General features: G+C 44.2%; 1 protein-coding gene across 6 annotated transcripts in view; it reads left to right on the top strand.

Annotated features, from left to right (window-relative positions):
• The window catches only part of FSTL4 (follistatin like 4), a 182,254-nt gene that overhangs the window by 28,814 nt on the left and 132,366 nt on the right, over positions 1-21,074 (top strand). The window contains exon 1 of one of the 6 annotated variants that reach the window (XM_032447430.1): positions 16,980-17,062. The exons of the other annotated variants lie outside the window; for them this stretch is intronic. The gene's annotated coding sequence lies outside the window, so the exon portion shown is untranslated. Of the gene's footprint in view, positions 1-16,979; positions 17,063-21,074 lie in introns of those variants that run through there. 6 annotated transcript variants of the gene reach the window in all.

Raw genomic sequence — 21,074 nt, 5'->3', positions numbered from 1 at the left:
ATAAGGGCTTCCTGGTGCTTAAGGAAGGTCAAAGCTCCCCCCCCCTCACCCCTCCACATACACTATTACTGTGGCTTGAGCTTGTCTGTATAGCAAGGAAGAAGGTAAAGGATGCAGTAGTCAGAAATCACAATACCTCCTCCTACTTTCATGCCTCAGTTGCAGCACTGAGGTGGTTTTTGCTGCAGAGGTCATTTGTGATCAGCTGTAACATCTGTAATGGTGAGATGCAGCCCTCCCAGGCTGTGCCTCTCTTATGGGCTGCTCTCCATTCTGAAGAGCTCAATTCCAAACCCATTAAAACTGTAAGGAGGTTTCCTCTTTTGCTTGTACTCATTTCATACAACATCTCCAGTAATGACTTGTGAGCCTTTTTCTGCAGTTTTATATTCTGCTGACTGTTTGATTTTTAAAAGCCTCGAGAACTCTGTCCTCATAACCAAGAGGTTAAATACCTTCTCTTCCCACATCTCCAGTTACTTGCAGAACGGCTCAAGGGCTGTGCCTGAAAGTAGAAAATGAAGGTCTTGTTTGGAGATTATTGTTCAAGGGCAGTTTGAAGAGTGTTTCTTGAAGGACTAGGGCTGATCCTTGCTCTTCTGTTCCTACTAAAGTGATGTAACTTGCATGTAATGCTTCATACTGACACTGGTTTTGGTGAGCTGTTGTAACCCAGGCTGTGCCCGTGGGCAAAGGAACCAACCTGCATTTAGAGGGCAGCATTGAGACTGGTCCCAATACTGCTCTGAGCTAAGAGGCTGTGGGGGACAGCAGGAACTCCCTCCTTTGTCTTCAGGGACTGCACACCCATCCCCTTGTTTTTTGTGTTGAACTCTCATATGGAAGCTTCAAAGGTTGTGGGAGTCCTTTCTGTAGCCTCCTCCTTCCTTACAAACGTCCTCCATTTGTTCTGTGCTGTGGTGCCTTGTTTACAGCATGTGCAGCTGTATCAAACAGCTGCCACATCTTGAGGCAGAGGGAGCTGCCATGATCTTGGAGTGCCTGCATAAGCTCACGTTGAATCCCTAGGGATGAAGGGCTTTATTAAGAATGTAGGATCCATTATCACTAATCTTGAAAGTGGACCGACGCATTTAACATAGATAATTATAAACTTCCAAACAAGATGATTTCATCTGGTGGAGCATCTGGGAATTGTTTTTTCATTATCGCGTTTCAAAGAGTGAAAAATCTTTCTGTTCTCTCAGAGGATTTTATGGGATTAGTTGCTGCTGTTTGCTGTTGTGTACGTCTGCAAATGTTTGTATAACTATGCACGCCTCTAATTTATTTGCATCCTTTTGAGAGGATGTGGTGTTTCCTTCTCTGGTGCTGTGCTGGGATGGTCCCTTTCCAATGGTGAGGGAAACAGGAACAGGCTTTACTTGTGATTGCTTTGAGAAATGGTTTGATGTTGTGTGCAGGAATTCACTGGTGTGGCAGAGCACTTGCTGGCACAATCCATTTGGGAATAACCAAGGTGACTGAGAAAATAACCTGATAAAATGATTTGCATGAGTGATATTTTCAGTGTGAAATGCAGTAGTAAACATACTGATCTGTTTTCATCCAGGTTGTCTAAGCACTCCTGAGCCCCCGGTATCAGGTCACACTGTGGCTCTGGCCACTCTTTCACAGGTGTAAGAAGAAATCCCTGTGATGCTGCAGATTAAAATACTTTTGAAGGTAGTGCTTCTCAGTAGGATTTTAAGGTAGATGGTACAGTCAAAAATCACTGCCAGTGTGTTTTTGCCTGATAAGAACAGCTCATCTCAGTTCAGATTTTCAATGTAAGGAGCTATTGGCATGACTATTGACAACAACTGGTCTTAAACATGTGCAATAAAGAAGGAGAGAACCAAGATATCTGCATTTTAAGTTAGTAAGAATGTAATTTCACCCATTGCTTTAATTCTCTCTCCCTCTGCCTAATTTTCATAAGGAGGTTTCCCTGTTCTGGCAGTGCTGAGGGAAGTTGGTTGCAGTGGTCTGCAAATGCTGTCATAGACAATTAATGTCCCATTCTTGGAGAAGATACAAGGGTGAAGGGGGGGAGAGGTGTTGTTTCTAATGCTTAGGAGCCTGTAATGAAAAAAACACCTGGGTATTTTTGCCATGCCACAGCCTAACATATGCCTGTGTTGGATTTTTGAGAGCAGGGGTTTTGTTCTCTGTTAAATAATGATGGCAATGTAGCATCTAGAAGTGCTGGTGAGTCAAGACAGGCACTTGGCAGAAAGCAGTGGGGCAGGAATGGGGAGAACAAGCGTGGAAAGGGGAGCAACTCACAAGAAGAAAGCTTCTGTTGCAGGTGGAAATTAGCCCATGTGGATGGAGGTGGCATTGTTGGCAATTCTCCATGTAATCAGGATGCTCTGGACAAGGGAGCTTTCCTCTTCCTCCTGTTTCATGGTTTCACTTGATACCCAGGAGGGGTGCAGACCTTGGGCTGGGCTGCAGACAGAGTAGAGCTGATGAGCCCATAGCTGGGAGGCAACTGTCTGGAGTGCGAACAGACGAGTGTTGGAAGTAACTTGTGCTGAAAAATGCTTGGGCTTCTACTGAAGAAGGATCATGGTACATGTATCATTTTATGTCAGAAGTGATGCATTTCTGGCCAGCCAAGTACGTTTAAATTAGATCTGTGCATAAGGCACTTAAATCACAATCTTCTATGGGGTATTTTTAGAGTATTACAAGCTATTTTTTCCCCCTGTGATATTGCTTTCTAGTTTCCAGAGACTAAGATAGGAACTACTGATGGAGGAACAGGCAGAGCAGGTTTGCTTGGGAATAAGGATGCTCCAGAGAGTTTTAAAAGATAGAAGCTAAATGGGAAGCTTCTCCTTGTTGTTGCTAGGGAGGGAAGATGCATCGCGGCTGAATGCCAAGGGCAGAAATGCAGCTCACCCAGCAGAGGAGCTGAGGGTTTATGGAAACCCATGTGGCCCTCTGTACAGTGTTAGGAGTCAAAGGGTTTTGTAACAGGATTGCAAAACATTATCACCAGCGCAGGCGTCTTGGAAAGCAGTTACAAGTCTGTCTCAGCCTCTGAAAGGACCACACTAACGGGGATTTTCATTTGGAATTACTGTTCTTCTTGGGAAGAAATGCAACTGCACCACAAGCTGAAGTATTGATAGAAGCTAGCAGATAATTTGAGCAATGTGAGCATTGGAAAAATACTGAAGGCTTGCTGAATTTACAAGATCTCATCCAATGTGTGATTTTGTTATCTAAAGTTTTAATGATTCACCCACTAGCAGCTCACTGCAAAATAGAACCTTTTCTGTGGACTTGTAAAGCTTAATTATTTTACAAGAGTATGTTTAACTAATAGAATTAATTGACACTTGCAGCTGAACTGGTAACACATTCTTTCCTCAAGTGTTTAACAGCTAATAATAATATTTTGCTGTCTTTTAAGGCATCTCTGACTTTGTTCAGCCTTGGAGAAGCTCTGGATTTCTTTTGTAGGAAGTGATCTATAACAGTGATTCCAAATGCTAGGTCTCCACTTCTAGTTGGAGTTTCCCAAGTCCCGCTTTGTATTTAATGTGCTAGCGCAGTTGCTCAGCCTGATTGCATTCATTAGAATATTTCCCCTCCTCAGAGGACATCTTTCCCTGTGCTGTCTGAGTTGGGCATCCAGCTCTGAGCATTTGCTGGTCCTGATGTCCCCATGCGACCTTGGCTGTCAGAGCCTCTTGGGCTTCCTCCTTGCACAGAGCCCAGTCCTACAGCTCCATGCAGAGCTCAGTCACTTATCCAGAAACCCTTTCAAATCATTTCAAAATCAGAATTCTGGGAGTGCATACAATGTGAAAAGTGATTCCCTGTATTGTCACTTCTGGAAGCAGAGGAAGTTCTGTTATGCCTCTCTTTGCTTTTAAGCATTTCTATTGAGAGCATTTGGAATCATTGACTTAAATTCTGTGCAGCTGGATGTCTTGGAGAAGAGTGAGAGTATTGCTGAAAATTCAAATAATAACTTTAGAAACCAATAGCAACATGAAATAAGTGCATCAGCCAGTTGTTGCCAGTCTCTGTGCTCCACCAGAGGACAAAAGGTTTTAAAATACACCTTGCAAGGGTGCCCATAGTGATGCTTCCCACAGGGTAATGGTCAGCAGAGAGCAAGGGAAGGGAAAGGAGCAGAGCACTGCAATGCTGCACAAAGTGTTTTCCATGCTTTTTTTCACCTTTGATAGCCAGAGTTGTGCAGGGCCATCATCTCTGTGCTGCCCAGAGGGCAACTCTTTCCTCCTTATTCACATGAAGTCAAAGGTGTTCAGGCTGGATGTGGATTTATGTTGTTATACTTGCTCTATCTGTTCATCACTGCATACATGCTAACTTCTCACTTAGATGTCCCTCTTGATAAAGATAAGCTTTTGTTTCCTGAAGCGCAAAACAAGTGATTAAAGTTAGGCTGTTTTGCACTTGTATGGTGTCTTGATTATAACTTTAAAACATGATGGTTGATTAAAAAAAGACAAGAAATAAAAGGGGATATTAATTTTGCTTGATCTGTAATATTGCAGCAGCAATGTCCAATCATTTGTAAGACAGAAAGCTGTAAAATACATCCTGTGATGAGGCTGTAGTAAAACTAAACATCATTGTAAATAACAAAACTCAACTATTTATAATAAGGGGTGATTGGAGTAAATATGATGGGAGACATTTAATTAAAACTGAATGAAGGGGTGTTGTAAACATCACAACGTTGCCACTGAAAACAGAAAATTAATGTGCTGGCAAACTAAACGGATAAGACTCTGAAATGCATCTATGGCGATGTCCTTTTGATAAATGCTTCGGTACCTCTGTGAGTGCTTTCAGATTGATTCAAGGACATCCAAGTGCCACAATATCTTGCCCGGCCCCTCAGTCAAGGCTGCTGTCCTTATTTTTTCAGTCAAAACATTGCAAGATTGTCTTCCATAAAGAGAAAACTGCCTAATACCCACAACTCTATAAAAATGAGGATGCAATTTGTATTTGAGGGATTGATGAGCGTGTTGTCACAGGCATCAGACTGTTCTGATCTTGGTAGCTCTAAATCTTTGTCTGTGGATTGTTTCTTTTCCATTAGCTATTTTCAGTAAAAATGTCACAACACATTTTAATTGATCTGCTGCTATTGTTCTGCTCCTTTCTCTTGTTTTATGTAGAAAATGCTAGATCCTGAAAAGGGAATGATTCAGCCTTCATCATGGGGACAAAACATTGTCTGGGAATGCAGTGCCTGCTAGAGACAAGACTTGGAGTAGCCAATAAAATTCAGCCTGAAGCATCCTGCTTTGCTGCTGTGAAGATTTGTCTTGTCCCCACCACACAAAATTGCCGTTCTGTTGCTTCAATTCAGATTCTCTCTTTTGTAAAATATTATTTTTCCAGGGGCAGTCTAATCAATCATGCTCAGATTCCAGTTTTCCAGCAGGCCAGCGGTTTTTATCCTGTTTCTTGTAGTGTCACCATGGGTGAGTTGCTTGGGGTGCAGTAGTAAGTCTGATTCTTGAATCCATTTACCTTTCACAATATGAACAGCAGCAGCTTCTTTGTTTCTTTGCCACCATTGATAAGCAACGTTTCTTATTGCGTACTGGAGAAGTAGGAGGGGTTAGCATCCATTGGAGGGATGTCAGAACAATGAACATGCAAGTTGGTGAGTACTGGCTTTGTGCTTCTGGAGGACATCCTCCACAAAGCAAGGTGGAGAGGAGTGCAGATTAGAACACCAGGTATGCTGCACAGACAGATGAAACCGAAGGCCATTAAGAGCCCTATCTATTGAAGTGTGCTTTGTGATAAAAGTACATGAAAATCCTTCACTGCGGGTCCCTGTGTGTGATGACATAAATGGAGCTTTGATTAACACAGTGCAGTGTTGATGGGTTCTCATGGTTCTGTCATGCTTTTTCTACTATTTCTGTTTTATGTGCAGTGGGAACAAGTCTCATCCTCTCTAGTATTTCTCTTTTTTGTACATGAAATGTGCAGCACCCTGCCAGGCAGGCAGCCCTGACAGGGAGATGGCAGCACTGTGCTGTACCAGAGTGGGTGCACTGAATAGTTCTGTGCAGCTTTGCGTGCTCCATGAGATGGGTTTGTGCCCAGCAGTTCAAGTTTCTGCTCTCCCTTCTTGCTGCTGCCCCAGAACTGGGCTGAGGGTGATGTGCACCACTGGGGCAGCAGGTAAATGGAGCTTCTTGTGTTCTCCTTCATTGTGAATTGAAATGAGCTGGGAGCAGAGCCCCTGGTGCTTGACATTTTATCAATACTGCCTTCATTAGAAGTTCACTCCTGTTCATTAAACAACTACTTTTAGATGCAATTTGTCATTTCAGTTCAACTGTGAAGAAGGGGATCTGGGTGAGTGGGGTGGTTGTGCTACTTCTTGGAGTTGTAAATTACTAAAGAAGTAGATGCTGTTGCCATGTTGTCTGTTTCTCCCAATGCTGGGGCTGGTTCAGATCCAGATTAAAATCCTGAAGATTAAAAACTCCACAGTTTTGGCTGTTAGCCACTAACTGAGCTTGTAACAGGGGTTTCATGGAGCCACAGCCCTCTTCTGGGTTTTCTGCCTCTCCCATCTGTGGTTTGGAGAAGTCCAGGCTCAGTCCATTGAGCCACTTGCCTTCCCTTCCTCTAATTAATGTCTTAAATAAAAGTGCTGTGTGGTGTGCTGGATGACTTTGGGATGAGTAACCTTCATTCAGTGTCAAGGAACCTGTTCGGTATCAGCTTTTCCCAATTCATGCAAAAAGGGCACATTGGTTGTAGGATCATCACAAAAAACAAAGCTTACATACCAGATTAAAATTGCTGGCCTGGCATGCTTGAAGAAAATGATGTTGCTTTCTGTGCTGTGACTTGTATTTACGATGTTCTGATGGAAAGACTTGGTGGCTTCTTGGGAAACAGATGCAATGTTAATGTGGACAATTAACCCAGTTGTTTTACCATGCAAAAAGGTGCAGTTTTCCTCTTCATGAAAAATTAAGACCTGCTTTCATCATTTGGAAAGTGTAAAGCAGGCTAATGAAGCAATGTTAGTACATGAATTCCAGTGTTCTTGGTGGGTAAACACACAGCGTTGCTCTACTTAGACCCAGAGGATCTAAATACAATCTTAAAACTGAAAACCGCAGAAGAATTTGCCATTAAATTTGCAAATATGTGATGTCTGAAATGCATTAAAAAAAACCTGAAATGGGATGGTGTCATCCCCTGAAAATCTGTCCTTTATTCTGTTCATGCACACAGTGGTTTTCCTTCTTCTTCAGAGACAGCAACAGCTCTCCAAATAGAGAAGCTGACATGAAGGATTTTTCCTTGCTCATTAATAAGACCTAAGTCAAGGTATCGATAGAGCAGTCTTGCAGACTCATGTCTGAATGCACCATGCAAGAAGCAAGTGGTGGTGACGGACTGCCAAGGAGTAAGTCCTGGCCTACCACACAGACCTACCTGGTGAGAGCAGAGCTTGCTGGGCCCCCAGGCGCATCCTGTGGGATAGTGTGGTATTGTGAGGTGATGGCTGTAGAGAAAACAGCAATAGAGCTTTCATTCTGCAAGTTCAACTTCTGCTGTAGAACTGATAAGTGCCAGAACTGCCCAGACACATCAGCATTTGAGGACTATCCCTCTTAAAAATCCTCTTGGGAGATAATAATCATCTGGCTCCTACCCCCTGCTGTGTGCAGGGTCGCCAACCAGCAGCCCAGGCTTCTCAGAGCCACATCCATCCTGGCCTTGAATGCCTGCAGGGATGGGGCATCCACAGCCTCCTTGGGCAACATGTTCTAGTGCATCATCACCCTCTGAGTGGTAGAACTTCCTCCTAAATGCTGGCCTGCACCTTGCAGTAGCTCTGTGAATACCTTTTTGTTGTTGGTTTTATTTTTGAGCGCTAACAGTTACATCAAAATAGTGGAAATCACTGAGTGCATCGCAGGGCTGTGGCTGCACAGCAGTAAGAGTGGGCAGCTCCTGCCTTGTGGAGAGCAGCACGGACAACCCAGCCAAGGAGTTTTGTTCTCCCATGTAAACATGGATGTGTCTCATTGAAGGAAAAAAGTATTACTGGCATTCAGAGAAGAGTGCCAAGTTGTGTTTTGCAAAGCATGCAAATGTTTTGATAAGTTCTGGCCGTCCCTGTTTCTTGTGGTGGTTTGTTTTTGGCTTAGTTGGGTTGGTATTTCTGCAGTGTGATATCGTATCTCAAAAAGGCATCTAAGTTTACACTGATCTGTCATTTTCATGCTAGAATGTTGTGAGCGGCTGAGTTAAGCCGAAGCCATAATAGATAGGCAGGAAGCTTGTAGGGTCTGTTCAAGAAATTGTAAATGTATTTCTCTTTCTTACATTCTTAGAGCTCTATTGTTAAGTAAAAGAAAAAGCAACATTACCTTTATCACTTCTAAAGACCTTACCAGAAATGATGAATGTGTTGTCTTATTTCTTGCTGTTTGATCTGTTCTGAGTTTCCACACTCAGTAACAGGGTCGCAGCGCCTGCAGAGCGGTGGCTTTGCCCCCAGGCTTTGCTCTGGGTGGTGCTGCCTGCATTGCAGGAAGGCAGCTGTGTGCTGGGCAGAGGGGAGGCTGCCCAGGCAATGGCAGCAGGGAGCTGTGCCTGCCTAGGGAGGGGTTTGGTGTGGCTGCCTTGCAGTGCCAGCATCCAGCAGTCAGCCTGTGGCGCCTTCCAGCTGCCCTCGCTGGGCAGAGTGAATTGTAAAGCAGGAAAACCTGTTTTCAGAGTCAGGCAAGTCTTAAAGAATTCATAGAAAAGGGGCCGTGGGGATCGGGATCTCCCAGCTGGTGAGCACAGCTTTTCAGTTTGTTTAGGGTCAGTATTGATTTTATTGCTTCAGCATGGAAGAAGTGTGCAAAGTTCCAGTAGTTTGGGATAGGGACAAGCAATCTATATGTAATGCTTCTGGTCCCAATTTCTGACCTTGTCACTGTACCCCTTGATGTTAAGCTCTGCCTTTTGATAAGGAGTTTGTGCACAAACCCAGGGGGCCATAAGGCCTTTGTCTGAAAGCATCACTGCTCCTTGTTGTGCCAGCTTCTTCCTCCTCCACTTTTATACAGCATCATCCCATATGGCAGTTTTGGGGCTGTGACAGGAAAAAGTGAAGGGTTTACAGGGATGTGCCCACTTGGGTTACTTTTGGAAACTCCCTGCATAAAGAATAACATTCATAATGCCTCCTGCACAGCGATTAAGCTTGTAAGGGTAGCTAATATTTACATGGCATTTCGAAGGAGTAGAGTGATAAATTCCTTCATGATTTTCCAAAGATGAGCCTAATATGAAATCCTTGAACAAACAAGAAATGCCACAGATAAGAGGATGGGCATCTGCACTGTGCATCCTCAGCCCTGCTGCTCTCCATCCTTCTTGTTCCTTCTGTATTGCTCAGCAAAGGCAGCGGATGTTGGGACTCTCCATCACAAGTTTCTCACTCTGTACTCTCATTCCCTTTCTCTGTGCTGACTGCTCTGTCTTCTTGACTTTAGATCTCTATTAATGGGTGTTTGTTCATTCTTCTGTGCATAGAGCAGGTTAGGTAAGAAGTAGCTATTTCAGAGTGAGAGGCTGCACTCTCTGCAGAGCTGCCTGCAACTGAGACTTGCCGGAAGCAAAATCAATTGGTTAAACTTTGAATATTTCAAAGTTCAGTACCACATGTGAAGAACAGAGATGAAAAATGCTTTAATGCACTCTATCTGTTGTTTTTTTTTTTCCTGGCTAAAAAGAACATATCTGATGGGAGAACCAGCATTGCTCAAATTTGCAGAAGTAAACAATGCTACCAAAAATAAGTTAATTGCTAAAATGGTTGCTCTCAGTCTGCAGTAATCCAGAGCTTTGATATTCTGCAAACTGACCATCATGCGACTGCACTGCAGAGCTTTGGAGAAGGAATTGATTAGAACATACCAGGTCTGAGCTGTGTTCCTGGCTGCCTGGCATTGCAGGGCAGTGCCAATGAGTGAGGCTGGGTTGATGCAGATGTTGCTGCCATCATGGCTGCAGCCCAAGTCAAACAATGTGCATTTCCCACATGGGAAGGCACGGGGCTGGGTGCCTTGGCTGCATCTTCTGGGGCTCTGTGAGGTGTGTGGGTGAGAGCAGAGCCCTGGTGGTCAGCTTGGCACCATCCCACCTGGACAAGGCCCCACTTTTGGGCATTCCTCATAACACCTAGCCCAGGTGGCACAGTGCATAGGGGCTGCTCATGTGGGAGGACAGCAAATAAAGCTGTGTGAACTTGTTATTTATTCTTGGGTTCTTAGAGGCCCTTTAGGTTTCAGTAAAAAATTTATTGCATTCTTGGTCGGTCCTTGAGGCTTGTTAAATAGCTGCTGCTTTAAGACCCACAATGTGCAAGGAAGGGCTGTGAGCTCTCCTGTCCTTGAGCAAATGCATTTCTTTTGTACTTTAAAGACATGGCCCTTTCTCTCTCCAAAGTCGATTGCAGTATGCCCCGGTTCATACTTCAGGAGAGCTAACGGGGAGAATACATTATGGGGGTTTGTATTTTAATCTAAGTATGACAGGCAGCCTTGGTCTGCAATGGTCTGCAAATCTCTACTGCCTTTTTATTGTCTTACACAATGTTAAGTACTCTTTATGAACAGTGTGCAGTGTTTGCTAGGTGTTCTTAGCTGTGCCAACTTTGCAGAGTATAATGTATTAAAGTTCCCTCTTGAAAAAAGGGATAAGGATTTGTTTTTTCCTCTCTCATTCCACTGCAGTCCTTCCAAAATTTGCAGGAAGATGATATGAAATAATGCTGTACATCTAATCTCTGATATCTGATAAGTACCAGTCCCAGTATTTAATAGCATCCTCCAGTGGGGACAGCAGTGGGCAAGTGGGTAGTTGTGGAAAGCATCATTGTGCCTAACAGAGAACAGATTTGAGGAAAGGCTGAAGGGGCAGCATCAGGGGTGTCACAGCAAATATTGTTGTGGGAGTGCCTGTTTCACCAGCACAGTATTAGGGATAATGCTCTGCGATCTGAAATGGTGCAGCGTGGCAGGGTGAGCTCTCAGACCAGCAGGGTGCTGGGAGTGCTTGTCCCCATTGTGTCACAAAACATTGATTTTTGGCTTTCAAGCAGTATTATGGGGAGGGATTACAGCGTTAGACTGACAAGATTACCCCTCTCAAATGATAGAGATAGTTACGTCTGAATGTGAAAACATGAGAAGACTTCTCTGAATTTCATCACGATAATGTTTGCTAACCAGAAGCACTGGTTTGGAGTCCTCCCATACTTGGCTGTTTTTGTATATAGCTATATATGTTTTCTTCTTTTTTGTACTCAGTTTGACTTAAACATTTCTGCTCGCTCAGCTCTGGGGTTCTTGGCTGTGACACTGCCCCATGTCTTTGGCTTGTGGGGTTTCTGGGGAGACCCACAGCTAGCATACATACATACATACCTACATACAAGTGTCTTGCACCTGGAATTAAAACAGCTTGAAATGCAGTTAAGTGCTTAAGGAAAACAAAGATCGGTGTGAAAACATGTATGTTTTTGGAGTTTGCTTCTCAGTCCTGTTGCAAACCAGTTTCACTTGTTAACCACACCTGGTTAAGGAGCAGCAGACCTATTGCAGCTGTTGTGGTGCTGCATTGATAAGAACGAGAATTTTATCTGACAGCTCAGTGCTGAGTTCTGGCTTGATATGATTGCTTACAAGCTCCCCTACTCCAGCAGGGGAAGCAGCTTCCCAGCTGGACCTTCAGGATCATCTCAACTGATGGGGAAACCAATTCTCCTTTCTCCATCTGCTCTGTAAGGAAGTCTCTATTCTCAGTGGCCGGGTTGGCACAGTTCTTGATTCTGGGGCAGGAACTCCCAGCACAGCACTGTATGAACAGGCTGAGTAGGCAGGGCCATGGAGGGCATCACACTGTTGGCAGTGGGCAAGTTCAGCAGGAAAAATGTCCTTGGAACTTTTTTCATATCTTTTTCATTCAGAAAGTGCTATAGTTCTGGCAAAGGCTGATGCCTCCTTTGATGCTGATGGTGTCTGACACAGCATTAATGGTGTAGTCAGACATGAAAAACAATGCAGGTAGCGCTGATTTGTTATTTTTCCAGGTTGGTTAAGTTCCTTCCTATTGAGGAAACAGATTTAAATATGGCTTGGTAGACCAGAGGGAATAAATACAGGTAGGAATTCTTGTTCTCACAGGCATTAATAGCAAAGCTCCCACCACACGCAGGGGATTTGGGATGGGACCCTGATTGTGCCTCTGGAAAAAAATAAAATAAGGATGTCTAGTTTATTGTATTACTGTTAAATGTGCACCTCCCATCCTTGCTCTTGCAAAGCAGCACTTTGTGCTCGTTATGTTTAGTAATGTTGTACATGGGGCAAAATGCTGCTGTAAATGAGCAGGAGTATTAAATGTAATCCTGAGTAATTAGAGCTGCAGTTACTGGGTGTGACATTCATCCACACCCAGCCAGAGGGATTCTCCTGCATTTCATCATGCTGCAGAACTTGCCTTTGTGAGCTTTGCTGCTTTCTGCTGCTGCATCCCTGTGTCCCAGGGCAGGGGCTGCGCTGTGCCTTGTTGTGCATGTGGGGCAGCACTGAAGCTCTGTGCTCAGCAGCTGGAAAAGGTGTTTTAAGTGCAGAAGTCCATGCAAGGTTTGGGTAGGGCAGGCTTTCACCAGGAGGTTATGCAGACAGCACATGATGGGTAGAATCTTTTTGTACTTAAAATGGTTTGGATTTAAAAGCACCTCCAAAGTTTCCTGGTTTATGCTTCATTTGTAGTGGGGAAATTTGTTGCTCTGGTGGAAGTTGGCACCTGTTTGCACATGGGGAGTGTGATTTCTTGATTGAATGATGGGACTCAGGTGTGGGTGGCAGGCAGAGTCACCTTGTTAATGCATCACAGCTGGTGGTGCTCATTTGGGGCAAGGAGCCCCTTTTGTCCCGCTGGTAAATCCAGGCTCCCTCCATTTGGTGCCTTGCTGTTGCTCTGCTTAGTTGTAAAGCCAGCATGGAAGAGGACTGGGAAGAAGCAGTGGGAAGTTGGCAGCAGGCAGAGGTGAATCCTGGCCTTTGGTTGTTACTTTGGAATTGAGGGGCTTGGGTTTTTTTTTCTCCTTGTTTCCCATTATTCAGAAAGCTGTGTAGGGTATCCAGCCCACAGGGAGAGATTTTAGCGAGTCGCTCATCTTATTAATTTGCTCAGAATGTTTGTTAGTTCCAGATGTGCCAGTAATTGTAACACTAAGTCAGTATGAAGTGGCAGCAGGGATGCCATATATTGTGTTTTGTGAGCGGAGGAATAACATAATCTTGAGGTTTCATTGAGTTTTGTGGATATATGTAGAGATTTGGGCTTTCAAGGAAGTGCTGGAAATGCCTCATTTAAATTCTTCTCTGGCTACTGGAAGAAAGAAAATAAATCATGAACTTAAATTATGTTCTGCCATCTTTGCAGATTTCTCTCTCCACCTCCTGGGTAGGGAGATGGGTGCTGTAAATCCCATGTGAAGTGCTTTATGCTGGCAGTTCACGTGGCGGTGTTAAAAGGGATGCGCTGTGCCGTATTTCAGACTTGTGCCTTTTATATCCCATGTGCAATCGTGCTCCTGGGTGCTGCTGCAGGAGCAGTTTGTCTAGACAATGTGCACTGCATGCTCTGATAAGAATATTGGATCGTGACCTAGAGGAAGGAAAAGGGTGGAAAAAAGCCCATAAGATGGCTGGGGACCTTTTCCTTCAGGTAGTGTGGGGCATGGCTGAGCACAGCTGGGAGGGAGAGCTGTGGCCCTGGAAGCAGTGACACTGAGAGCAGAGGTGCTGCTCACATCAGGAGCAGTTAAAGAGAGATTGAGACTGTAAAAGAAAGAGGGGAAGACTTAGGTCTGTATTAGCACCATTCTGGATCTGATCCTGCTTTACTGCTTGGAAGTTATCGAAATCAGATGGTGGGGAAGAAAAAAACACCCTAAAAATGACCTAAACTGCCTCCCCACCATGTTTCTTGTTGCTGTGTGCTCACCAAGTTCTGTGTTTCGTGAAGTGGTTGAGAAGTGTCTCGTCATCTTTATGCTGTGGAGATGCTGAATCTGCTTTTGAGAGGTAGAAAAGGAATTTCCTGACCAAGTGTTGATGCTCTGTGCTGATGGTGACTTCTTGTTTTAAATGCAGCTTAGCTCTGTACTTCCCAGATGAGCATAGATGAAGGAAACAATAAATCTGTCAATCTGGCACTTGAGCACTAACTGCAGAGAGGTGGTGCTTGGACTGGTAATGCAGTGATGGCACCCTGGTATGTGCAGGGTACTGCAAAACCAACAGGAAGGGGTAGAGCAGGAGGCATGGCTGGACTGCAGGCTTTTGGTTTGAACTTTCTGGGTTTGACACTCTTCAAATTCAGCTTTGTAGCTGTGGATGGTGTTGGTTATATTCTGCCTCTTCACTCATTCTATAACAAACTGCAGTGGGCGTGAGGAGGTTCAGAACAAATTAGTTGAAGGAATGAACGTACAGGTGTGAGTTGTGTGGCCTATTCCCTGCAGCTCATCCCAACACTGCCCAGTAATGTAATACTGTTGAGTAATACTTCATTTCTGGGAAGTTTGGATTTTCTCCTGTGGATGAACCTGAGGGTGCTCAGAGGATGCAGGCGCTGTTCCAGGCTTCTCTTGTTTCAGTGGAGTTTCAGCAGGATGTATTGACTAAAAGCTGGTTTAGATTGAACAATCAATTAATACTCCTCGGTGCACACACACAGAATTCATTTGATATTCCCTCGTGTGAAGGCAGTGGGAAGAAGAATATTTGGGGTTAGTTTACAACAGGAAGGAAGTGTATCTTCTAAAGGTAAATGCCACTGGATCGATCAAAGCTCAGAGCAGCATCCCCATAACTTGGTGCTATTGCTGGAGGTCTGAAGAAACACTTCTTCCTGTCCCTCCTCCTTCTCTTCTAAAGTTTCACCTTTCACAATCAATGGCATCACAGAACTTTTCAAAGTGGGTTTTTTTGTGCTGCAATGTGTTCTTCATTGGTTGTTCCTGAGATTCCTGGGGAAATCCTGCCTTCACCAGTGCTTGATGGGGCAGGGTTGGATATTGAGCAAGGGGAGGGGTAGTGCTGTGCTGTAATGGAGCTAATGGCACAATGCTCAGGACAGCTGCGGGTACATCTGGTGTTAAACTACTGTTATTTAAACTTTATGATGCGAGAGACTGCCAGCTCTCCCACTCACAGCATATAAATTATGTCAATTGCTCATGCACTTTTTTTAACCCTGATTTCTCTTGAATTATGGATGATAGACAGGGCCAGAATTTGCTTTTAGTGTTCCCTTGTGAGCATCTGTATGCTGAGTGCACTGAGCAGTCATAATCTCAGTGTGTGCAGTCAGGGGATGCGTAATATAATTTGTGCTGTGACCATATAGCTTGAATCCCAACCATTAAGGGAGTTTGGAAATCAGGAACTCAGGCTGTTTTTGGGCAGGGTGTTTATTTCCTTGGGGATGGGGGGGTTGCTTTGTTTCTGTGTCTGGGCAGAAAGCCTGAGGGCTTGTAGATGTGAGCTACTTGTTCCAGATGTGTTTCCTAAAGGCAGCGTGATGTTTTTCAAGGAGAACCCTCCATTGTGGACGTCTTGATCTTCATTGTAGGGCAAAATAATAGCTTTGGTTGTTAGGGGAAGGTATTATGATGGGCTTTCTTGGAAGTGTGGTGGTTGAGTGTGTTTAGCAAGCTGTGCTTTTGTTGGCTGAGCATGTTCCTATGTTGGTAGGTGGTGGGTCTGGTTGTGTAGCAGTGTTGTGTTTCCAAAATTCCCCTCAACATTGAGCTCACTTCCCCTTAAAGTGACCTGGGAGGGACCGCAATGAGTACTGCATCTGAATGCTCAGAGCTGGGCTGTGCCAGGCGCAGGGGATGGAGGGGCTCTGGTGACTCTCCATTCAGTTCAATTATAATAACTGACAGCCCTGTTATCAACACGCTGAGCTCAAGCAGTTTGTTTGCCATAGCAGTCAAAAAATATATATATATTTTTAATCAGTTTTATGAATACTTCACAAATCCTGGCTCTGCTGTGTGGCACCTGATTCCTTCCCTTTCTGGTGTAAGTCTAAAAACTGCCCTCAGAAGGTAATGTGGATTATGCTGAGGTTCCTGGTCCTGCCGTGATTTCGGTTGCTCATTCTGATGCTCAGAGGGGACAGTAAAGCCTTCCAAGGGGCTTTAAAGCAGTGTGCAGGTATCACAGTGTTGCTGCAGGAGCAAGTCAAGGTGCTGCCACTTTCAAGATAATTTCCACTGCATTTATTGGATAATGTGTGCTTTAAGTTGTGTCAGCAGCAAGTGTTTGTAAGTTGTATAAACCAGACCCAAACACGCAGTGGAAGCAACTGCTCTCCTATTGCATTTGAATTCTCTGTAAAATGCGACTATTTCTTTTTCCATGGCTGTTGCTATGGGGAGTTCTGGGAAACAACTGTTTGCACGTGTCACTTTGAGGACTCATGGATGCTGAGCATTCAGGATCATCAGGTCTGGCTGTGAACCTGACCTACTGTGTCCCATCACTAAACCATGTCCCTGAGTGCCATCATGTTACCTAAATCATGGTGCTTTACAATGACTAAACCAGTACGTCATTACAGTAATGTAAGTATGCCACCAAAACTTTATTTTCTTTGGTATTTTCTCTATTTTTTGTTGTTGTTTTTTTTTCTACGTTGCTATTTTTTAGGTTTTTATTTATTTATTTATTTATTTATTTTATCTAGGCAGGCACCAGTGTGCTGCATAGGCTAAAAATACTCAGAAAGCACTTCCAAAATGCCGAGCTAAATCACTTTGCAGCTTGCAGTCTGTCACACAGGAGCGTGTACAGAGCTGTGTTATGAGATGCATTTGGTGAGTGCAAGTCATTAAGAGTAGGCAGCACAGTGGCTGCTCGCCACCACAAAGAGCCACTCGGTCCCCAAGACGCTTTGCAAGCACAGCCCTCTCTGAAGGAAACCACTTAATCCTTGGGTGAGCAAATATGATGATAATGTTCTGTGCTTTGTTGTGTACTGTGATCTAATTGAGATTTAATGCATTCTGCCTTGTCCCTGCCGTGGACTCCCTTTGGACCATGCAGTACAAAGCTCGGTGTTAGCAGCTTTCTTTGCTGTTTCCCAATTTATGTCTGCAAAGACAGTCAGGCATTTGTTATTTGCTTTGAGCACATGAAGCAGTTGTGCTGGGAAGGATACACGAGAAGGGGGGGAAAGCAGATCCTTTCTTGTTCTGTCAAAGCAGAATATTTGCTCTAAGTGTAGATACTGGATGAGGAATCTTTCACTCTGCTGTCTTCCTGTTTAATAACTATGTATTTGCTGCTGGTTGTGTGAAATGCATCTGCACCTCTTGTGTGATGCAGCAACGTTTCAGTATCAAACAGATTGAAATTGCCAGCACTAATGTGCATCCCAGCTGCAGTGGGAGAAGATATATCACAGAGGTGGGGCCCCTGTGCTGCAGCATTGGGCTCCTGACTGGGACGTGCCTTGGGTTTTCATGCTGCAAATCAGGAAGCAGTGGTCTTATTTCTCCCCCCCAGCAAACTGTGTTCCTGGGAAACCTAGCCCTGCTCCTGATAGAAGAGCATCTACACACAAATAGAGCATGTGTTTAATTTTTTCACGTGCTTTGTGCACTTGAACGAGACAAGTACAATTTCAAATGTGAACTCTGGGGGAACTTAGTTTTGGCTCAGGATGACTCCTGCCATCACACTCAGAGAGCAGTGTGCTTTTCTCCCTTTCTCCAGCTGCTCATTCACTCCATTTCATGCTGGAGCCTGGAGGGATTTCTTTCATTGACCATTTCAGACCCCTTTTTTTCCTCCAGAACGAGCACTGTATATGTTCTTCCACCTGACTAAGCTGGAGGCTGCCATGTAGTCCCTGTCGTGCTGGAGTCAGTGCATTGCCCCCAGGACCCCCGCGGGAACCTGCTCTGCAAGCACAGCTCCTGTAGGTGTTGGTGACGATTATGAGTGCAAACAGAGGCAGACAGCGTTCTGTTCTGTGCCATAGCTGCCAAAGAATATTTCTGTTGAGAAGTACTTTGGTTTGTTGTTTTTCTTTTTTTTGTGGTTTTTTTTTTTTTTTTTGTCAAATCTATACTGTATTATTTAGTGCAGAAAAATCTTCAAGTGAAATACAACTTTGGTTTGGTTTTTGTTTGTTTGTTGGTTGTTTTAACATTTGCTCTGTCTCTTGGTTGATCCCAGCTTGTAGCAGCTCTGAAGTTGTTTAAATCCACCCATGCTGGGTGTTAATGGGAACAGGAGCAGTCAAATACATGCGCATCGGTAGGGAACTCAGAAGCATAAAAATTGAATTCTCTCCCTGCCTTTTTCTTCCCTATAGAGAAAATAGGCCCCATTAGCAAAGAAAGCTTTGGTAAGATGGTATTTGCAGTCCAAGGCTGGAAAGCGGCTGCCATCCCTGGGTGTGTTGTTGAGCAGAGGACTTTACTGCTGCCAGTAATCCTATTTATCCTGGCCACAACATGCTGGATGGTGCCTTCTGGACATATTCCCCCATTACTGATGGGTTGAAGCAACATCTCTCCTTTGGAGCAGTGTGTGGGTACAGGAGGAGAGCTGCAGCTGTAAGTGATGGATGCAATGGGATGAGCTATGCTGGGTAGGAAAGGAGCAGGATTCTAATGCAGATGTTGTTTAGTGAACTAATCCGCAGACCTTTGCAGTCAGTACCTTGTTGCTCATGGATTTCTTCTACAAGCTATCAGCTGTGCCAAAGTATAATCAATATCCAGTCCTTTTAAAAAAGTAATTTTAAAAGTTTATTGTTGCTGCTCAAACCTTTTTTAATTTGAGGGGTAGAACAGTAAGGCTGCTTATCTGCTGGCATAACTAAAAGGTAGCTTAAAGAATGGCTGTAATTTCAGGTAAATTGGTAAAAGCTGTTGTTTCTGTGCTGCTGCTCTCACTGTAGAGTCCAGTATGGTGCCTCTCATTTCTTTATTCCTTTCTGGACATTGTTCTCAAGGGACTATGGCAGATTTGCCTTTCCTTGGATCCAGTTCCCAAGCTGCCTGAGAGCTGCATGTGCCTGTGCCAGGAGCAGTGATAGTGAAGGCAGACCAGGGATTTTCTTCCCTTGTTCCTTAGTTTGAAAATGAATATTTTACTAGTGTATTTTCTAAGGCACCAAGGAATGAATTTGAATTATAAGCTGACAGGGAAAAAGCCTAATCCCAGTCTTCAGTCTGAAACACGGCGCCTGTTCTTCTGTGCTGTGTGCTGGGCATCCTCACCCTCTGGCACAGCTGTAAGCTGCTTGGGTTCTTCCTACAGCCGACCTGTGGTCAGGTGTAACTGTAGCCTCGGGTGTCTGCTCTCCTCTTTTCTGCTTGTAGGATCAGGCCTGTATTGTATTGGTGTGGATCAGCTTAAGGGCAGAGATAAACCCTGCACTGAAAGACATTTTATTCCATTACCTATCTTAAAAGAATAAAAAGCCCTGTAATGCTGTTTCAGCCCAGTGCGCTCTGATGTTGATGACTGATGATTGTGGCTTATTCCTGCCTTTTATCCCAAGCTTTCCCTCTTCTGCTATCAAATGTGACCCTTTTGTTTCCACTGGGGGCCTCTGTATTCCAAGACAAATAATGCTGTGTTGATTTCTATCAATTGTGTTTGTTTTGTTCCTCATCCAGGACACTTTTGAAGGGAAGGTAGTGAATACATGTGCTGTTATATACGTACCCTTTCGGATTCAGCTCTCCACGTGCTTTCCCAACATGAATGAGTGAATATTGCTCCTTCATTAAAGGTGCAGGCTGGTGCCTTCATCCATAGGGTACAGCATGGCCCAGGAGTGCCCTAGGGATGCAGCATTGGGACAGGTGCCCTGCAGGGACCCATGGCTGTAAGCCTCTCTTCTAGGCGGTATTTGCATTAATACCATTTGCTAATGGCAGAGGGATGGAGGTGTCTAAAGGTGGGCACATCTCACGTGGCTGAGCCCATCCCTTCCCTGGCTGTAATATCTACCAGTCTAAAATCCCAGCTGTGCAAATTAACAAAATTCAGCTCGTGATGTTTGAGGCAAGTAACACTCGCTGCAGAAACCCTTAATTTGTGACAGTTATTTTTATCTATTTTCACCTCTTCTGGATTGTTTTCTGTTGTGACTCACAAGCGGCGAAGCTGGTGATTTTCCTACTCCTCAGAATAAAAACAAAGTAGTTAATGTCAGCGTTTCAGTGTTGGTTGTTCCATTTCTGCATTGATACCCTCTGAGTCACTTTTAACAGTATGTGAAATTTGAAGTATTCACTTCCAAGCAAACTTTTTAGTAGGTTTTTACTTTGTGTTATCTGTTTGGTGGGCTGTAACTCTTCCATCAGGTAAATGCATTTCACGTTGCTTCCTCAGCAAGGAGCAAATGTGGGGGGAATAAAAGGTTTGTGATGCATTAGAAATGGCTTTAACTCTTCTGTCCTTCTTTGTATAGGTAGTATGGAGAGAAATAACTGCTGGAGGGTAAATGGGGATAAAATGGATGTCTCTTGTTTAATTTAGGAGCTTAAGATGTTGATGCCTATGCTTCTAACCACTTGGTGCAGTATATTTTTAAAACATTTAATATCTGTCAGAACAAGGCTGAAATTATGGACAAATGATTGACAAATGAATATACAGAGAGTGCTGGAACACGACAAGGAGTTAGGAGAAAATTTTCCAGAAACTTTAAAATTACCACCTTGAGTTTGCAGAGAAGAGGGGAGGGATGAATAACAATGTGGTTCCTAAGACAGAAATGGAACCTGGTTCTGGGATGGGGATGGGGCTGTACTGGTGGAGGTGATGTGTAATGGGGTGCTTACTTTGGGAACAGGGGGAGATCTTGAAATCTGGTCTTCAGGAGCAGGTTTGTTAGTGCTCTGTAGGCATCAAGCTATGTAAAGAAAGAGAAAACCTTCAGTCTCATTCCTGTATCGATGAGAAAGTGCAGGCCCTGATATG

This window comes from Coturnix japonica, chromosome 13 (genome assembly GCF_001577835.2).
Source record: "Coturnix japonica isolate 7356 chromosome 13, Coturnix japonica 2.1, whole genome shotgun sequence".
Taxonomy (NCBI): domain Eukaryota; kingdom Metazoa; phylum Chordata; class Aves; order Galliformes; family Phasianidae; genus Coturnix; species Coturnix japonica.
The sequence above is the reverse complement of the archived record's forward strand: the minus strand, read 5'-3'. Positions and strand labels throughout refer to the sequence as shown.